Consider the following 21573-nt stretch of genomic DNA (forward strand, 5'->3'; position numbering starts at 1 on the left):
AAACAAAAACAGAATACAAAGATTTGCAAATCCTTTTTGACTTATTTTCAATTGAATAGACTGCAAAGACAAGATATTTAACGTTTGAACTTGAAAACTTTACTTTTTGCAAATACTAGCTCATTTGGAATTTGATGCCTGCGACATGTTTCAAAGAAGCTGGCACAAGTGGCAAAAAAGACTGAGAAAGATGAGGAAAGCTCATCAAACATTTATTTGCAACATCCCACAGGTGAACAGGCTAATTGGGAACATGTGGGTGCCATGATTGGGTATAAAAGCAGCTTCCATGAAATGCTCAGTCATTAACAAACAAAGATGGGGCGAGGGTCACCACTTTGTCAACAAATGCGTGAGCTAATTGTCCAACAGTTTAAGAACAACATTTCTCAGTGAGCTATTGCAAGGAATTTAGGGATTTCACCATCAACGGTACGTAATATCATCAAAAGGTTCAGAGAATCTGGAGAAATCTCTGCACGTAAGCAATAATATTGCGGACCTTTCATCCCTCAAGCGGTACTGCATCAAAAAGTGACATCAGTGTGTAAAGGATATCACCACATAGGCTCAGGAACACTTCAGAAAACCACTGTCAGTAACTACAGTTGGTCGCTACATCTGTAAGTGCAAGTTAAAACACTACTATGCAAAGCTAAAGCCATTTATCAACAACACCCAGAAACGCTGCCGGCTTCGCTGGGCCTGAGCTCATCTAAGATGGACTGATGCAAAGTGGAAAAATGTTCTGTGGTCTGACGAGTCCACATTTCTAATCGTCTATTCAATTGAATATAAGTTGAAAAGGATTTGAAATTCATTTTATTTTGTTTTTATTTACAAATTACACAACATGCCGACTTCACTGGTTTTGGGTTTTTTACTAAGGACTTGAGTAAACGTCAAGTGCCACGTTTAAAAAGTTGTGTGTAGTTAAAAAGTGGAGCCACATATTGTCAGCACGTTTACCACAAAGCAGTATTTTGTGTATTTGTGAAAGTGTCACTATCTGTGTGCTCTCTTGTGATGTGCAGATGAAACCCAAGCTGGTGTCCTGGGTCTGCTTCAGTGCTGGATGCAGGCAGGGGGCGTCTGGTGGCAGCAGTCTGATGCGGGCGTGCAGCTGCTGATAGACTTCCGAGCTTGAAAGATGCTTCACATGTTCAAAGAGGAGGTACTGTGTATTTTTATTTTTTTCTCCTTGTGTTGAAACCAACAGCAGACTCTTTGACCTGACCCTACAACATTTGTGCTGTAGTCTAGTAGTTTTCACGGGTGTCAAACTTGAGGGCCACATGGCAGTTATAGCTGCCTTCAGAGGGCCACTTTTAACAGTGAATGTATGAATATAAATGTACATTCGCCTCATTAGAACATTACACCCATGCATACTGGGCTATAAAGTACACCAGTATATAAGCCGCATCCACTAAACTGTAGAAGACAGACATATGTTCCCATATATAAGTCACAGATGTATACGTTGTGCAATGAGTTATTTACACACAAATATTTTATAAATGTTTATTTACGTACCTTAATTGTCTCCAAACGGTGTCTGCAACGCGGCAGTAAAACGGCTGATCAAACAAAACATAAGTCATCGTCATGGACCCACTAACTGCGCAAGCTAGCTCTCCAATCAGCTAAACAGACTCAGTAAGTCCACGGTGACGTTTTGGTGAATTTATGAAACTGAAATGATGAATAATAAATGGAAATGGTGGGTGCAATTAGGTGCATTTAGGTTTTCTTATTACTTGTAATAAATGGAAATGGACATTTGGTATGTAAACTATATTGTCCAATACAGTCTATGATCTTGTCTAACAAAGCTAGTGTGTTCCTGCAACCAATGCTTAGTGTGATGGTGCTTCGCTCCTAGTGTAATGCATGTAAGCATGCTAGCCCGGTCAATGACACATCGACATACAGGCTAACGGGGGAAATATATGCCCGTTAGCCTGTATGTTGATGTGTATGCGAATATATTTTCGACAAATAAAACCTATGTGGATATGGGTAGTGTCAGTGCCTATTTCCTTCCTAATATGCTGATATGCTGAGGAAATGGGTTCCAACATGAGCACGGCTGTCAGCACAGCAATGTGAAACGTATGGAGACAACCAAATCACATGATCAAATAATTCCTCATTGGTGTAGCCTATAGGCATACCTTGGTAAAATGTCTCCTCTTTAGTTGTGGGCGTACAATAGGCTGCTAAGCATGCTCTACTTATTTTCACCAGTATAACCATTGCTAGCGTTGGTTGTAGTTGGTGTTAGTCTTTGTTTTCTGATAGTACTGACAATAACCATATGATTGCCATTTGATGTGATATTGTACGCAGGCATGACATACTTCTTCCTGAAAATAGCCTCATTTCTGTGTAAAGTGTGTTGGTTAGAGATTATTCAGCTATTATGGTCCCAGCACTTCAACCCCTAGTAAGAGGCAGTGGAAGTTTGAAGTTCCTTGGAGTAGCCCAGTCCATCCAGCTGGATTCGGCTGCATATCTGGGAACCTCAGTCAAGGAGAGGGGGAGGGGACTACAGAATTTTGACCATGATTGCAGTACCATATCTGGCCACATTATTACATATGGCACCTTTTAAGGTTTGTCCATGTTGCCATTTTGTAGCTGCAGCTGTGCCATTTTGGTGGTTGCACAGCTGACACGGTCCTAAATTGGTCCTACCCCGCAGTCTTAAGTTTGAGGGTGATGGAAGCTGATCTGGGATGGCAGAAGTCACCTTGCATGGCAGACTCCCATCTTCGCCATTGTCCTTGTTTTTGCACGGCCATAGAGGTAGCCTAGCATGTCATCTTTGTCCACTTCTGTGGTCAAATGGGTTCCTCTGCTCCTTCTGGCTCATGTCCTTAATTCCTTTTTGTTTTTTTCATGAATCCAAGGTCTGTTTGACCGCGACACATTTTATTTATATGTTGAAGAGGTTCATTTAGCCTACTGATGTGTGTTTATAAATGGTTGATTTATATAGGCTAGTAAGGTAACGTTTTGTACCTGACAAGGTAGCCGAAACTTGTCACCTACAAAACTTTGCCTTACTAGCCTATATAAATCAACCACTTATAAATACTTTATTTATGATGAGGTAGCGTTCTTATTGTTCTTACTCGGTTCTAATTATTTTTACTAACAAACTTTGATAATGTACAATGGGGTGCTACATTTTTTATCACAATTTTTATTTATTTAGATCCTAAATTGACTTTTTTTTTAAATTAATTTAAACAACAAAACTGTTTTTTTTTTAAGAATTTACTTTTTTTTTAATACATTTTGAGGCCATGTCCATGCTTACCATGTATGTCATACCTCAGCAACTAAAAGGAGGTTTTGTAACCTGTAAGCTGTTTTGTAAAGTTCGACATAACGCGGTCGTTGGGGTTCATAAAACACCATCCATCCGTTTTCTTCCGCTTATCCGAGGTCAGTTAACAGGGACAGCAGGCTCAGCAGAGAAGCCCAGACTTCCCTCTCCCCAGCCACTTAGTCCAGCTCCTCCCGGGGGATCCCGATCGCGTCGTCAAAGCTAAGTGCTAACTTTCTATTTGGTGTGCTTCTAAAGAGTTTTTAGCCTTTTTTAGCCCTTCTCCAACACATTTTGTAGTCTTATCTAATTTATGAAGTGTTTGCTGTCTTTGTTTCACCGCTTCACTTTCAGCTGGCTGGCTGCTGAGCTAACCCCGCTCAGAGAACCAAGAACTGGACTTGTGAAGGAAAAAAACGTGACTATGCCTTTGCGTTCTTTTTGCATACCTTCTCATTGAGAGTTAGTGTCCGCCAGGTAGGACGGGGTAACTTTGTAACTTTCGGTGCCGTGGACACGCTTGCTGCTTTAGCCCAGGCCTGGGCAATTATTTTGACTCGAGAGGCCAAATTCAGAGAAAAAAATGTGTCCAGGGGCCGGTATATCTATTTTTAGGAACACTAATAAACCTCACAATAATGTCTGAATGCTAAAAATATTATGACAGACAGAATGGAATTTTAAATTTTTTTTACTGAATGAGACACCCAGAATGTACATGAAAATAAAGAATGTGGGATTTACAATGTTAACTATGAAGGATAAAACACTGAATATTGACAACATATGAACATCACACCCCCTCTTCATCCACATATTTTACAATCAAGCGAAACGCAACAAAAATGCAACAAACGCAGCAAAATATGAACGCGAAGGGTAAAAAATAAACCCACCTACAATCTGATACATCTGATTTATCACTAAGCTTTATAACTTTGTTGTAAAAATCTCCTTCCGCGTCTGTCCCTGACACCCACATTTCAGGCTGACACTCTGTGGAAACGCTCCCCACCCACACTGCTTGGTGCCTCGTCTGAGCTGCTGTGATGTAGATTACCATAGTAACTAATTAGATGACCATAGTAACTAATTCGATTACCATAGTAACTAATTAGATTACCATAGTAACTAGATTATCATGCAAAAGCGCAGATTCCAACCATTGAAATACTTTGTATAGTTCAAGACTTACGGTCAATAGAAAACATCACTGCACATCATCATGGCGGCTACACTTTCCATCTTAAAGATCTAAAAAACATATTTGGGAATGTCTGGCGGGCCAGGTTGAAAAGCTTAACGGGCCGCATGCGGCCCCCGGGTCTTAATTTGCCCAGGTCTGGGTTACTCGTATTGAGCTAACTAGCCCAGTTTGTAGCAGCCCTAAACGGCCTACAAGATAAGGTGAGTTGGCTAACAGACATAGCTCGTTAGCTAGTCCTATACACTCTAGTCTACCGGTATCGCGTTATATTGGGCCGTGTTATATCCAACTATAAACAAATTATTACACTAATTAATACATTGCGAGGATCAATTTGAACCAAGAACCAAGAATCGAATCATCGAATCGATGATAATATATTTGTTGCATGAGCAGATAATATCAAAGTTTAAAACATATGAAATGTACATACATTGTTTCTGTCAAAATGGAAACAACGAGTACGTTCAGTAAGAAAGATGAAGTATGCACATTCAATTTAGGTTTTGAGGGGCCACACTGGATCTGGGCCCAGGGCCTTGACCTTGACACGAGTGGTGTATGGAGTCTCACTTTGAACCCTTGTTTGGTAAATAGTAAGATTATGCAAAAACGACACAACTTAGTCGAGCAGTGGTCTACCATGTGTACCACGATGTTAAAGGTGTGGATATAAGAATTTATTTTAATTTTTTTTTGGTTGTTTTGAGTCACGATGCGGTTTCAAGTCGTGCAGTTCTATAATTCAATTATTCCACCCGTGACCTTTTGATGAGGTTCCGAGAAAAAATTGAGAAGTAATTACTTTTTTCAGTATTTAATTTTTTTACACAGATTTTTTTTATACTGAATAATTTTATACACTGAATTAATTTTTTTACGCCAAATTTTTTTACACTGAATTTTAAAACACTGATTTTTTTTTTTTTTATCAAATTGTCAGCATAATTGGATGCAAAAAATTCAGTTAACAAAATTCAAACGCAAAAAAATCAGTTACATAAATTTCGTGTCCAAAAAAAAGCTTCCGTAATAAAGATACAAATTAACCTGGAAAAAAATGATATCTTCTAAATTGGTATCTCCATTTTGTAACTGGGACCGTTTGTTTCCATCTTGACGTTTAAAAAAACGTGGGATTAATTCCTGTCATTGTGTCAAACAAATTAGTATGTGTGCTTGGATTTTTTATTTTATTCTATTTTTTTTTTTGGGATAAATTGTTAAAAATGTAATACTTGAGCATGTGGTCTTCTCTTCAAGGCTGCAACAAATCCTCCCGTTCAGGGTCGGGTTTCCACAGAAAAGCACACAAGATTGCACTTGTTAAAAGTTCCTCGGAGTTTGCCAAGAAAGCACTCAAGGTAGTGGTGACCTGCAGAGTCGCTTTTTTACAGAATAAAGAAAGTCCACAGTACAATAATGAAGGCAGTGTTTTCTTTGCGAGACGACGTTCGCCAGCTTTTTATGGAAAGCCTTGCCCAGAATGAACGATTAGCATGATTACGTCTCATCTGTGGTCATTTTGCTCTTATTTATTTGGGGGGAACATGAACATTTGCAGTTGCTTTACTGGAGCCAAAGTTTTCCCTAAAAAAGGCCCCTCGTCCAACTTGATCCAAACACACACACACACACACACACACACACACACACACACACACACACACACACACACACACACACACACACACACACACACACACACACACACACACATATGCACGCACATTCTTGTATTCAAAACCTTCTTGAGACCTCTGAAAAATGCCTACCTTTTTAAGACCACCCTTTCTAGATATATAAAGATTTGTATTTACAACATTAATAATATATACATACTATGCAAATATAAAAATGGCAAGCTTTTAGTTAATTATTTTTTTAATTTTTTGATTAATTGGTTTTTAATCTTCATTATTTACTTCAAGTAATTACAGTTTGTGTCTATATATAAATATTTATTTTCCTTTTTCAATTAATTTTGGCCAAAGGGGGAGCATTTCAATTTCTTACACACCCTTGTTATTTCATATGTTGACCAGAGGGGGAGCACTTTTAAAACCGACACACAGTCAATTTGAAAAATCCTTCCTATTTGGGACCACCCTCATTTTGATAGATTTCACCAGCAGGGGTGCAAATGAGACATTCTCTATTAGATGCAATGGTTTTCCATATTTGGACCATGATTTATGACCTATCTTGTTCACACCTCCTCATATGGAAGGTACTTTTCCTTGTTGTGTCCCAGGATAACAATTAAAATATAAAACAGTTCAAAGCAATTATACATAATACAGGAAATATAAAAGCAGTACATAGTAAAATACATAACACTGGACATTACAAGACAGGACATTACAAGACACAGAACACTATCCATCCATCCATTTTCTACCGCTTATTCCCTTCGGGATCGCGGGGGGCGCTGGAGCCTAGCTCAGCTACAATCGGGCGGAAGGCGGGGTACACCCTGGACAAGTCACTAATCCCAGGTTAAAAGCAGATCTGAAGAGGTGTGTTTTGAGAAGGCTTTTGAAGATAGGAAGGTCTGAGCAGTCACGGATGGGTTTGGGGAGAGAGTTCCAAGCAGCGATGGAGAAGGCTCTATCACCCCAGGTCCGGAGCTTGGTTCTGAGTGGTGGGGAGAGGAGGTTGGTGTCAAAGGATAGGAGGCTACGTGAAGGGGTATGGCGGTGAAGCAGGTTGGTGAGGTAGCAGGGGGCCTGGTTGTGGAGGGCTTTGTGGGTGAATTTTTTGATTAATTGGTTTTTAATCTTCATTATTTACTTCAAGTTAGTACAGTTTATGTCTATATATTAATATTTATTTTCCTTTTTCAATTAATTTTGGTCAAAGGGGGTGGATTTTAATTTGTTACACACACTTGTTATTTCATATGTTGACCAGACGGGGAACACTTTTCAAAGCGACGCACAGTCAATTTGAAAAATCCTTCCTTTTTGGGACCACCCTCATTTTGATAGATTTCACCACCAGGGGTGCAAATGAGGCATTCTCTATTTCCGTATTGGGACCATGATTTATGTCCTAACTTGTTCACACCTCCTCATATGGAAGGTACTTTTCCTTGTTGGTGTCCCAAGAAGGGTAGAAATACAAGAACACACACACACACACACACACTTTTCTGCATTTAGTGGAATGTGTGGCGGTGAAAAGACGACTCTGAAGACAAGCGTTTAGAAAACATGCACCAGGCTGTTTTTCTTCTGGAACAAATGAGGTCTGAAGGTGTCTACTTTTCCGTGCGGCCACGGCGACAATTAAGTGGAGAAGATCAAAAGCCCCGCCTGGAACCTCTTGCCAGAAGTTCCCTGGCAAATGAGTCCCATCTGGTTGGAAGGAAAGCAAGCGTCCTGGACTCCTACACAAACTTTACGGACGACTCGGAAGTCACACTTGACGTGTTTGTTTTCGCGTCAACGCGTCCTAACCAAGACGTGGTTCATGCTCGCGACCTCTCTGCGAGAGCTTTGGTCTGTGGTTTAGCCAGCTTTCATTTGGCTCAACTTCTGGCTACACGCTGGGGTCGTAAAGGTTCTCAGGCCCGTGTTTAATGCATCAGTCATTGCAGACGCTCTGCGTTTGTCGTTGACGTTGAGCACCAGGCGGCTCGGCCTAGAACCTGGAGAAGGCTCCAGTTTCCTTCCAGTTGCAGACCATTGCTGGCCCCAAACCAGACCATCAGGAGGTTTTACTACATTTTTTAAAGGGATTTGTTGGTCTTTTCATCAACTTAGCTAAAAAAGATTTGCAAACAAAAACTAAATTAATTTCAAATTCTATAAGCAAAATAACAGTTGGTTGCAAATATTTTCTTTGTTTAAAAATTGTGCTTTAGGTTGCAAATTTTTTTTTAGAAGGGTTAAAAATTGTGTGAATAATTGTTATTCTAAAATAAAAAATTTGTTTGCTAATATTTTTTGGGTTTGTTAATAACTTTTTTTTTTTATGCAATTTTTTTTTTAGGGATTTTTTGTCTTTTTATGCAACTTAACTAAAAAAGATTTGCAAACAAAAACAACATGGATTTCAAGTTTACAAAATAAGTTATTTTATTAAATAATAGTTTTTTAGGTTGCTAATGTCTTGTTGGTTGCAATTAATTTTTTGTTGATATTTATTTTTGTTTTTGGTTTTAAGTAAAAAATTTTTTTTTTTTTGTCAAATAATTTGATTGCAAATCGTTTTCTTTAAATTACAAATCGTGGGTTTTGAGTTACAAATATTTTTTACTTTGCTAAAAAAACATTTTTTGGTTGTAAATAGTTTTTTGTTACAAATCTTTTTTGTCTTTTTATGCAACTTAACTAAAAAAGATTTGCAAACAAAAAAAACATGGATTTCAAGTTTACAAAATAAGTTATTTTATTAAATAATAGTTTTTTAGGTTGCTAATGTCTTGTTGGTTGCAATTAATTTTTTGTTGATATTTATTTTTGGTTTTGGTTTTAAGTAAAAAAAAATGTTTTTTTTGTCAAATAATTTGATTGCAAATCGTTTTCTTTAAATTACAAATCGTGGGTTTTGAGTTACAAATATTTTTTACTTTGCTAAAAAAACATTTTTTGGTTGTAAATAGTTTTTTGTTACAAATCTTTTTTTTTTTTTTTTAGTAACATTTTTTGTTGACAATCTGTTTTTGTTTTTTGGTTTAAGTCAAATTTCTTTGGTTGTAAATTTTTTTGTCAACAAATCTTTTTTTTTTGGTTACACATGCGAGGTTTTTGGTAACAAATAAATTTTTTGTTAAAACATTTAGTATTTTTGGTTGTGAATTTTTTTTGGTTACAAATCGTTTATTGGTTGAAAACTGATGTTAAGCGTTTTTCTTTTTTGTACCAAATATTTTTTTGTTTGATTTTTTGGGGTTGAAAAATCAAGGGTATTTTTGGTTGTAAATATGTGGTAAAAAAATCGAGGTTTTTTTTTGGTTGCAAATTCAAATATTTTTTGTTTTTTGGTTGTAAGTCAAAGTTTTGTTTGATCGTGAATCATTTTGCTAACAAATCTTTTTTTGTTGGTGCAAATTGTGTTTTTTCGATGCAAATCTTTTTTGGGGGTTAAAAATTGTTGTTTTGGTTTGTTTGCAAATTAATATTTTTTGGTTTGAAATCTTTTTGGGCGGTTGATGAATCAGTTTTTTGAAACAAATTGTTTTTGTTAACACTTTCATTTTGTTACAAATCTTTTTTGGGGGTACAACTCAACTTCAATCATGTGGGCGGAGCCTCCTCTTAATAATGTAATAACATTTTATTTTTGGTCAGTCTCTAGGGGAACTTTTTTTAGGAACTATGACAAAGACATGCACCTGTGGATAAGTTGATTGGCAACACTAAATTGGCCCTAGTGTGTGGATGTGAGTGTGAATGTTGTCTGTCTATCTGTGTTGGCCCTGCGATGAGGATGGATGGATGGATGGAGAGACAAGAACACATGTCCTCTTTTAAACGATTTTAAAGATGGAATAAAAAACGCTTGAAAGATGCGGCTAATGGCAGTCACCGTTGGAGCCTTCAAAGTCTCTAAAACTACTTCAAAACCCTCCATCAACATTTTATACACACACTGCAAATATATATAAATAATGTAGTAACAGACACCTTCATAACAATATGTAATATGTAAAATATGTACAATATATATATATATATATATATATATATATATATATATACATACTGTATATATACATATATATATTTTTGTGTACATATATATATATACTGTATATATATACACAAATATATATATATATATATATATATATATATACATACATATATATATATATATATATTATATATATATATATATATACATATATATATAATGTAGTAACAGACACCTTCATAACAATATATAATATGTACAATATACACACTGCAAGTACAAATATAATGTAGTAACAGGCACCTTCATAACAATATGTAATATGTACAATATACACACTGTGAGTATATATATATAATGTAGTAACAGACACCTTCATAACAACATGCAATATGTACAATATTTACCAAATTTTGGTAATTTTAATCATTTACGTTACGGGGCTGATTTATTTCGGGCATTGATTTCTGTTTCCATAATAACGCACTTCCGACTTCTGGCAACATGTGTGTTCCTACTTCCGGAATCAAACACACATGTGTTTTCTAATCATGACAGACTTGGTAACAGACAACAAAGATGACTATTTTTTTGAAAATTAGGATTTACAACCTTATATTTTTGAAGCTGAACATACTGCAGCTTGACTATTATACAGGTTACAGAACGTAAATTAGGTATTGACGGCTTTTGAAAGCATTTTTAAATTGATTTAGAGGTAGAATTGATTGTTAACATTAGCTGCGTTGCTAGCCACCTCGAACGTGCCGATTTTTACACTTTAGAAAGCGGAAAAAAAACAAAAACCTTTTGTCTTCTTGTCTCTCATAATGATTGTGAACGATAGGCAACATTCCCAAAAAAAGTGCAGTTTCCCTTAAAGATGTCACCCTCAACACATTTGGAAGTGCAACACATAAGAATATGGCTGGACGATATTGACCAATAAAAAAGCTTCAGAGGAGGCTTCACCCACAAGATGGAATTTGAGTCATAACCAAAAAAAGATATGTAACCAAAACTTTTGTTGCCAAAAAAATGTTGTTTTTTTTTGCTCAAGTTGAATAAAAAGACACAAATACCTTTCCGCATCAATCAAGTTGATATTTCCAGAGTTAACTGTTTTTGTGAGTCTGTCCCTCCTGCTGTTGACTTACTGACATCGTGGAGCGTGTGTGTGTGTGTGTGTGTGCACTGACTTGGTAAAATTAGAACATCACTTTGAGAGCTGACAGCAGTTAAAAAAAAAAAAAGAGCAGAGCAGCGCTGGTGGAATTTTTGTAGCCGACATGACAGATCTGTCAAGAGATGCAGCTGCGCCTGTCAGGTAGAGAGTAGGGCATAAGAACTGTATGATGTGTTTATCATTGTCTGAAAACTGAGTGATGGTCAAATCAAACAAAAAGATGCCCTGAATGACTGATTCACTTTAAAATTAAGTTGAAATTGTTAAGGACTAGATGATCTCAGTGTAACAATATTTTCTTTATTCTCTTGTACAAAACCCAAAACCAGTGAAGGTGTTAAATAAAAACAGAATACCATGATTTGCAAATCATTTTCAACTTATATTCAATTGAATAGACTGCAAAGACAAGATACTTAAGTGATGGTCAAATCCAGGGGCGTCACTAGCTTTTAAGGACAGGGGGGGCTTAGCCCCCAGGAGATGCACAAGATGCGAGCGAACGTAGCGCACGAGCACAAAACTTCACAAACGGCTAACAAAGACTTAGAAATTATTCATTGTTATTATTATTATTGCAGGGGACGAAATGAAATGCTCCCCGGGACGATGGCTTTAACCATTTTTTTTCTTTTTCTTTTTATGTATTTATTAATTTGACATTTTATATTAAATGTCTTGGTTTTTCCTCCCTCTGAAAATCCTATGAAACAAGCCATCCTATAATACACCAGCTATTAATGTAACAATACAATAAAACAAATATATTTGATGATGGGGTTTTTTCATTATTTTATGTATATTACTTGATATATATTCTACGAATGATGTGGGCATTTTTTATATGAACAAGTCCAAGGACCGCAAGCAAGGTCGCAGAGAAAATGCGGACTGGAGTTTGAGTTATGTGGGCATTTTCTATATGAACAAGTGGAATGGATTGGATACCGACACACTAAAGGGGCTCTCTACCTTACGCTATGAAGTGAATAATGACAGATTATATGATTATTTAAACTCATATTTGGGCCACTTTATAATATGTCAATAAAATTAAAAAATAAATAAATATAACACCAAATTATTTAGGGGGGCTTAAGAATATTTTAGGGGGGCTTGAGCCCCCCTAAAATAGGCCTAACAACACCAATGGTCAAATCAAACAAAAAGATGCCCTGAATGACTGAATGATTTACTTGAAAATTAAGTCGAAAGTGTTAAGGACAAGATGACCTCAGTGTAACAATATTTTCTTTATTCTCTTGTATAATAAACAATTGTTGGATCAATAAAACACAATTCATAAACAAAACCATGTCCTGGTCCGTTTTGATTGATTGATTGACACTTTTATTAGTAGATTGCACAGTACAGTACATATTCCGTACAATTGACCACTAAATGGTAACACCCAAATAAGTTTTTCAACTTGTTTAAGTCGGGGTCCATGTTAATCAATTCATGGTACAAATATATACAATCGGCATAATACAGTCATCACACAAGTTAATCATCAGAGTATCAGCACTTCAGTCATCAACAATTATATCATCTGAGAAATTGACATTGTAGCAGTGTAGGTCTGACTTGGTAGGGTATGTACAGCGAGCAGTGAACATCGTGAGCTCAGAAAGCATAAGAACAAGTATATACATTTGATTATTTACATTTGATTATTTACAATCCGGGCAGGTGGGATGTGGTGGAGGGAGGGTGTTAGTCTAGGGTTGTAGTTGCCTGGAGGTGTTTTTTTAGTGATGTTTTGAAGGAGGATAGAGATGCACTTTCTTTTACACCTGTTGGAAGTGCATTCCATATTGATGTGGCATAGAAGGAGAATGAGTTAAGACTTTTGTTAGATCGGAATCTGGTTTTGACGTGGTTTGTGGAGCTCCCCCTGGTGTTGTGGCTATGGCGGTCATTTATGTTATGGAAGTAGTTTGACATGTACTTCGGTATCAGGGAGGTGTAGCGGATTTTATAGACAAGGCTCAGTGCAAGTTGTTTTACTCTGTCCTCCACCCTGAGCCAGCCCACTTTGGAGAAGTGGGTAGGAGTGAGGTGTGATCTGGGGTGGAGGTCTAGAAGTAATCTGACTAGCTTGTTCTGGGATGTTTGGAGTCCTGATTTGAGGGTTTTGGAGGTGCTAGGGTACCAGGAGGTGCATGTGTTATCGAAAAATGGTTGAATGAGAGTTCCCGCTAGAATCTTCATGGTGCTTTTGTTGACCAGAGAGGAGATTCTATAGAGCAATCTTGTTCGTTGGTTGACTTTTTTGATTACCTTGGTGGCCATTTTATCACAGGAAAGATTAGCCTCTAGCCCATTTTGGGCTTTAATTGTATTTTCCTGTCTTTAGTATCTTTTCCTGTTTGCGCTCTTATTTCTAAGTTCTACTTCCCTTCTTGGCAATGTCTGGCAGCGACTCTACCGCTGCTCGGAGCGCTGTTCTCCTCACCTGCTCCCGGTTTACCAATCAGGAGAATCACCTAAAATTTGTTTTTTACTCAATATGACAGTAATGTTCTTAGAATCCTGAGAAAATGTTTTTGAAGCAATAAAAAATAGTTTCAAGCACAACTCCTAAACCAAACATGCAATATGTCTAATGATGCCTGAATTAATGTATCTTTGTGAGTTTTACTAGTAAGGTTTGCAAACACAGAAATTAGTTTTTGACTCAATATGACAGTAATGTTCTTATTAGGAGGGTTTATATGCCAGCGCTGGATTTGGCATTTGATTTCATTCTGCATGTGCCAACTGTTTGTGTGTCTTGTTGTGTCTTGTGCATCTTTTTATGCAACCAAGCACAATAAGAAGACTTGTAAACAACAACAATATAGCATTTTAAGAGAAAGAAATGCGTATTTTAGACAGAAAAGTGCAAATATGTTCGTCTGGTTACAAATTGTTTTTTTGGTTGCAAAATAGTTTTTGGAGGGGGTGGGGGTTAGGGGGTTAAACATTGTTTGTTAATATATTTTTATATTTCAAATAATTTTTTGTTTGAAAATATTTATTTTTAATTGCAAATATGTTTGGTTGTCAACAAATTGTTTTTTTTGGTGCAAATTGGAGTGTTAAACATCATGTGTTAGTGTATCGTTTAAGGGATAAAGGATTTTTGTTTGAAAATATTTATTTTTTGGTGTTAACAAATCTGTGTTTTGGCTGCACATCCTTTTTTGTACATTTTTTTTGGTACATTTTTATTTTATTTTTGAACAAATCTTGTTTTGGGTCAAAAATCTTTTTTCTGGTTGCAAAAAATATTTCCCTTTTCAATTGAAAATCAAATATTTTTTATTTTGTTTTGTATTGATCCTACACTACTATTGTTTTTTGTGTGTGTCACTTTTGATATGGTTTTATCACGGTTTACTTGCTTTTTTATTTTATTTTTTTTGTGACTTTTTTTTTGTATTGTTTTGCATCTGATCAAGCCCTGTGACTTTCTTTTTCTTTTTTAAGTGTGAACGGTAGAGAGGTCCTCGGGAGGTGATTTTGTGATCACTTCCTGAGGACCCTTGATCAATCAATCAATCAATCAATGTTTATTTATATAGCCCTAAATCACATGTGTCTCAAAGGGCTGCACAAGCCACAACGACATCCTCGGTACAAAGCCCACATAAGGGCAAGGAAAAACTCACCCCAGTGGGACGTCGATGTGAATGACTATGAGAAACCTTGGAGAGGACCGCATATGTGGGTAACCCCCCCCCCCCCCCCCCCCCTCTAGGGGAGACCGAAAGCAATGGATGTCGAGTGGGTCTGACATAATATTGTGAGAGTCCAGTCCATAGTGGATCCAACATAATAGTAAGAGTCCAGTCCATAGTGGGGCCAGCAGGACACCATCCCGAGCGGAGACGGGTCAGCAGCGCAGAGATGTTCCCAGCCGATGCACAGGCGAGCGGTCCACCCCGGGTCCCGACTCTGGACAGCCAGCACTTCATCCATGGCCACCGGACCTGTGCCCCCCCCCCCCCCCCCCTCCACAAGGAAGAGGGGAGCAGAGGAGAAAAGAAAAGAAACGGCAGATCAACTGGTCTAACAGGGGGGCTATTTAAAGGCTAGAGTATACAAATGAGTTTTAAGATGGGACTTAAATGCTTCTACTGAGGTAGCATCTCTAATTGTTACCGGGAGGGCATTCCATAGTACTGGAGCCCGAATAGAAAACGCTCTATAGCCCGCAGACTTTTTTTGGGCTCTGGGAATCACTAATAAGTTCTTTGAACGCAGGTTTCTTGCCGGGACATATGGTACAATACAATCGACAAGATAGGACGGAGCTAGACCGTGTAGTATTTTATATGTAAGTAGTAAAACCTTAAAGTCGCATCTTAAGTGCACAGGAAGCCAGTGCAGGTGAGCCAGTATAGGCGTAATATGATCAAACTTTCTTGTTCTTGTCAAAAGTCTAGCAGCCGCATTTTGTGCCAATTGTAATCTTTTAATGCTAGACATAGGGAGACCCGAAAATAATACGTTACAGTAGTCGAGACGAGACGTAACGAACGCATGAATAATGATCTCAGCGTCGCTAGTGGATAAAATTGAACGAATGTTAGCGATATTAGGGAGATGAAAGAAGGCCGTTTTAGTAACACTCTTAATGTGTGATTCAAAAGAGAGAGTTGGGTCGAAGATAATACCCAGATTCTTTACTGATTCGCCTTGTGTAATTGTTTGGTTGTCAAATGTTAAGGTGGTATTATTAAATAAATGTCGGTGTTTAGCAGGACCGATAATCAGCATTTCCGTTTTCTTGGCGTTGAGTTGCAAGAAGTTAGCGGACATCCATTGTTTAATTTCATTAAGACACGCCTCCAGCTGACTACAATCCGGCGTGTTGGTCAGCTTTAGGGGCATGTAGAGTTGGGTGTCATCAGCATAACAATGAAAGCTAACACCGTATTTGCGTATGATGTCGCCTAGCGGCAGCATGTAAATTTTAAAGAGTGCAGGGCCAAGAACCGAACCCTGAGGAACTCTGCACGTTACCTTAACATAGTCCGAGGTCACATTATTATGGGAGACGCATTGCATCATGTCAGTAAGATAAGAGTTAAACCACGACAAAGCTAAGTCTGACATACCAATACGTGTTTTGATACGCTCTAATAAAATATTATGATCGACGGTATCGAAAGCAGCGCTAAGATCAAGAAGCAGCAACATAGATGACGCATCAGAATCCATCGTTAGCAGTAGATCATTAGTCATTTTTGCGAGGGCTGTCTCCGTAGAGTGATTTGCCCTGAAACCGGATTGAAAAGGTTCACAGAGATTGTTAGACACTAAGTGTTCATTTAGCTGCTGTGCGACAATTTTTTCGAGGATTTTCGAAATAAAGGGAAGGTGGGACACCGGTCGGTAGTTTACCATGAGGTCAGGATCAAGGTTAGGTCTTTTGAGCAGAGGATGAATAACCGCTTTCTTGAATGCTAGGGGAACAGTGCCAGAGGAAAGTGATACGTTTATAATATTTATCACTGATGGACTTAAGTCCATCAGTGCTAAGTGGCAGTAATATGCCAAGGAAGATTCATCCATCTTGCTATGGTCTGGATAGCCTGCTGATCCTGAGCCAGAGCGAGATGGATGGATATATATATATATATATATATATATATATATATATAATATCTGGGTATTTTTTCTAATAATGTCTATACTGTAAACCTTGAGTTGTTAAAGTTCAAGTGCACCTCTCTCCTCAAGTGTGCATGTGAGTGTGCATGAGTGGATGTGTGCCTGTATGAAGGGTTTGCGTGAGCAAAGTATGACTGTTAAATGTGATTTTAACTGTAAAATTCAATAAAATGTATTTGCAAATAAATAATTTTTATTCTCGCAAATCTTTTTGGTAGCAACTTCTTGTTTTTTCCGCAAATTCGGTAATTGGTTGCAAATGTGTTTGTATATATATATATAATTTATTTTTAATTTTTATTAATTTTATTTTTAATTTTATTTTTTTATTTTTTTATTTTTTTTTACAGACATATCACTATAACTGTCTCTGCATCCTGGAGTCACGCCAACAACGCCAACACCGTGAATAACTACCATCCACTACTCATTTAAATCCTTCGGTCTTATGCTCCGGTTGTGTCCAAAGACTTCTTCCCAGTGTTTGTCAACAATAACAGAAACATGTTATTGTTATTATGTGTTACAAACAAATCCGTCAGTCGTCATTAATCTTAGACTTTGACGTTTTACTGAGAGAAAAAGGTCATTCACATATGTTTACACTTTGACCATCAGGAATGGTAAAATGCTCAAGTTACATTGTCATGAAGGCAAACAGATGATTTCTATTTCTGGGGCAAATTGTTTTAAAAGCCTATCAAAATGGACCGATACTGTTGGACCTTGGATTCTGAGGTCCTTAATGTGTCTTGTATCGGCATTTGTGACTTTGATGTTAAATCCAAGTCAAACACACACATTTCCCTAACACACACACACACACACACACACACACACACGCGCACACACACTCGTACATAAACTTGTTATCTTAAGTTCAAAGCAGAGCCCGGGTGTCTCTCTTCTTCCGTGAAGAGGCTTAGCCAACCCTTGGAAAATGCTTTTATGATAAGAGCTAATTGTACCGGCGTGATTGATATCGAGCCGTTTAAGACCTAATCACACTGACCTTTTCCTACTGCTGGGGAATGCTCAGATTTTGCCAGGAAGAACAAATGCACGGCTCCATTGTTCTGATCATCTGTTAATAGCAACACATTTTAGGGGTGTGACGATACAACAGGATGGCACGATATTTCGCCACACTCCTAATGAGTGAAAGTCTCAATAAAATAAAATATTTTGTCCGTAGTTCATTCATATTTAATCTTGATTAATTGCAGATAGATCGTTTTTAATCTTTATTAAGTGTACATTGGACAGATCATTTCAATGTTTAATCATATCAACAATTTGTTTGTTATATGTACATTTTGTTACGTGCGGGGGGAGGGGGGGGGGGGGGCTGCAGCTTGCAAGGTTCGTTCCCCCGCGATGCAGACGGACCACTCCGGACAGGACGTGCAGGTAGGAACATGATTTATTCTCAGAACTCAAACAAGTACCAAAACAGAAAACAAGCCAGAGGAAATATGTGCTGATCGCACTCGAAGCTAAGGCTAACACTTAGCATAGGCAAGAAGACAAGTAATACTCATTTAATTGTAGCATAAGCAAGCAATGAAGCCAGGCTGACTGACCGGCAAAAGCAGGCTTAAATAATGCCTCTGATTAGTGCTCGGGAAACAGGTGAGGGTCCCGAACACCAATCAGAGGCAGGTGAAAATAATAAGTAACTAAGGTAACTAAAACAAACTCAAGGGGGCACAAAACAGGAACTGAGGGTCCAAATCTAACAGAAAATAACAAAACACGGATCATGACACATTTTTGTTAATTATTTGATTAGATTTTTTTTTTTAAAGCTCAACACAAAATGGACACAAACACTCGTTTACATTATCTCTCACACATACCACTGCTGACACAGGCTCAATTTAAAAACAGATCTGCAATGTTCCATATTCTCAATGAAACTTTTAAGGTTTGGGGCTTCCATGCTAACCTGTACTTGATAGCGTCATTTATTGAACAGGCCTCAGCCTGCAGTCCGCACCTACAGTATCTCTTATGTGTGACTGCCATCTGCTGGTCACACTTATCATGACACCATGGACCAAATAAAATTGTTCCGAGGTCAGTAAGCACAACCAGAGTTAATCCGCACATTAGGCGCACCGGGTCATAAGGCGCATTGTCAATTTTTGAGAAAATGAAAGGATTCAAAGTGCACCATGTAGTCCACAAAAGTCGGCTTTAGGCCCCCGGCCAAATTTTGTAAGCCAATGCAGCCCCCCAGTCAAAACATTTGGACACCCTACACTTGAGTACATTTTGAATGTTTTGGTTGGCAGCCGCAAATACATTTTTTTTTCGCTGGATCGGACTCACTTGCAAAAATTGGTGAGTTTTTGTGGGTGTTAAGAACCTCAAAAATTGGATGTAAAAATAATGCATGGAGCAATGACAGTGCTGCTCGGGCCCTAAATATTGCAAACAGTTGATTTGTTGAACGCTGCCTGTAAAACATTTTTTTTTACGCTAATGTGGTTCGCTTTACTCGCTCCTGTAGTGACAAACTATCAGCAGGCAAACGCATCGCTCCTCCTTTTTAAAAAACCTTCTGTGACAAAAAAAACGGGTTTGTTGTCAACCCAGCTCGAGATTTCATCAAGTGGAGCAACCGCAATCCTTTCCAAATGTGATCCCTGCCTGGCACGAAACATTGATACAACGTTGATTATACGTACAAACCCTGTTTCCATATGAGTTGGGAAATTGTGTTAGATGTAAATATAAACAGAATACAATGATTTGCAAATCATTTTCAACCCATATTCAGTTGAATATGCTACAAGACAACATATTTGATGTTCAAACTGATAAACTTTTTTTTTTTTTGCAAATAATCATTAACTTTAGAATTTGATGCCAGCAACACGTGACAAAGAAGTTGGGAAAGGTGGCAATAAATTTAAAAAAAAGTTGAGGAATGCTCATCAAACACTTATTTGGAACATCCCACAGGTGTGCAGGCCAATTGGGAACAGATGGGTGCCATGATTGGGTATAAAAACAGCTTCCCAAAAAATGCTCAGTCTTTCACAAGAAAGGATGGGGCGAGGTACACCCCTTTGTCCACAAGTACGTGAACAAATAGTCAAACAGTTTAAGAACAACGTTTCTCAAAGTGCAATTGCAAGAAATTTAGGGATTTCAACATCTATGGTCGGGGCTTCCCGGTGGCAGAGGGGTTAGTGCATCTGCCTCACAATACGAAGGTCCCGAGTAGTCTTGGGTTCAATCCCGGGCTCGGGATCTTTCTGTGTGGAGTTTGCATGTCCTCCCCGTGACTGCGTGGGTTCCCTCCGGGTACTCCGGCTTCCTCCCACCTCCAAAGACATGCACCTGGGGATAAGTTGATTGGCAACACTAAATTGGCCCTAGTGTGTGGATGTGAGTGTGAATGTTGTCTGTCTATCTGTGTTGGCCCTGCGATGAGGTGACGACTTGTCTAGGGTGTACCCCGCCTTCCGCCCGATTGTAGCTGAGATAGGCTCCAGCGCCCCCCGCGACCCCAAAGGGAATAAGCGGTAGAAAATGGATGGATGGATGGAACATCTATGGTCCATAATATCATCAAAAGGTTCAGAGAATCTGGAGAAATCACTCCACGTAAGCGGCATGGCCGGAAACCAACATTGAATGACCGTGACCTTCGATCCCTCAGACGGCACTGTATCAAAAACCGACATCAATCTCTAAAGGATATCACCACATGGGCTCAGGAACACTTCAGAAAACTACTGTCACTAAATACAGTTTGTCGCTACATCTGTAAGTGCAAGTTAAAGCTCTACTATGCAAAGCGAAAGCCATTTATCAACAACATCCAGAAACGCCGCCGGCTTCTCTGGGCCCGAGATCATCTAAGATGGACTGATACAAAGTGGAAAAGTGTTCTGTGGTCTGACGAGTCCACATTTCAAATTGTTTTTGGAAATATTCGACATTGTGTCATCCGGACCAAAGGGGAAGCGAACCATCCAGACTGTTATCGATGCAAAGTTGAAAAGCCAGCATCTGTGATGGTATGGGGGTGCATTACTGCCCAAGGCATGGGTAACTTACACATCTGTGAAGGCACCATTAATGCTGAAAGGCACATACAGGTTTTGGAACAACATATGCTGCCATCAAAGCGCCGTCTTTTTCATAGACAATGCCAAGCCACATTTAGCACGTGTTACAACAGCGTGGCTTCGTAAAAAAAAGAGTGCGGGTACTTTCCTGGCTCGCCTGCAGTCCAGACCTGTCTCCCATCGAAAATGTGTGGCGCATTATGAAGCGTAAAATACGACAGCGGAGACCCCGGACTGTTGAACGACTGAAGCTCTACATAAAACAAGAATGGGAAATAATTACACTTTCAAAGCTTCAACAATTAGTTTCCTCAGTTCCCAAACGTTTATTGAGTGTTGTTAAAAGAAAAGGTGATGTAATACAGTGGTGAACATGCTCTTTCCCAACTACTTTGGCACGTGTTGCAGCCATGAAATTGTAAGTTAATTATTATGTGCAAAAACAAAATAA

At 38.3% G+C, this 21573-nt stretch overlaps 1 long non-coding RNA gene across 2 annotated transcripts in view; it reads left to right on the forward strand.

The window, feature by feature from the left end:
- LOC133620623 (uncharacterized) overlaps positions 1–21573 on the forward strand; it is a 133635-nt gene that overhangs the window by 11801 nt on the left and 100261 nt on the right. The window contains exons 2-3 of one of the 2 annotated variants that reach the window (XR_009817541.1): positions 1035–1174; positions 17388–18224. This is a non-coding gene — a long non-coding RNA (uncharacterized lncRNA). Of the gene's footprint in view, positions 1–1034; positions 1175–17387; positions 18225–21573 lie in introns of those variants that run through there. The other variant, XR_009817542.1, reaches the window with a different exon arrangement.

Source organism: Nerophis lumbriciformis, linkage group LG24 (genome assembly GCF_033978685.3).
Source record: "Nerophis lumbriciformis linkage group LG24, RoL_Nlum_v2.1, whole genome shotgun sequence".
Taxonomy (NCBI): Eukaryota; Metazoa; Chordata; class Actinopteri; order Syngnathiformes; family Syngnathidae; genus Nerophis; species Nerophis lumbriciformis.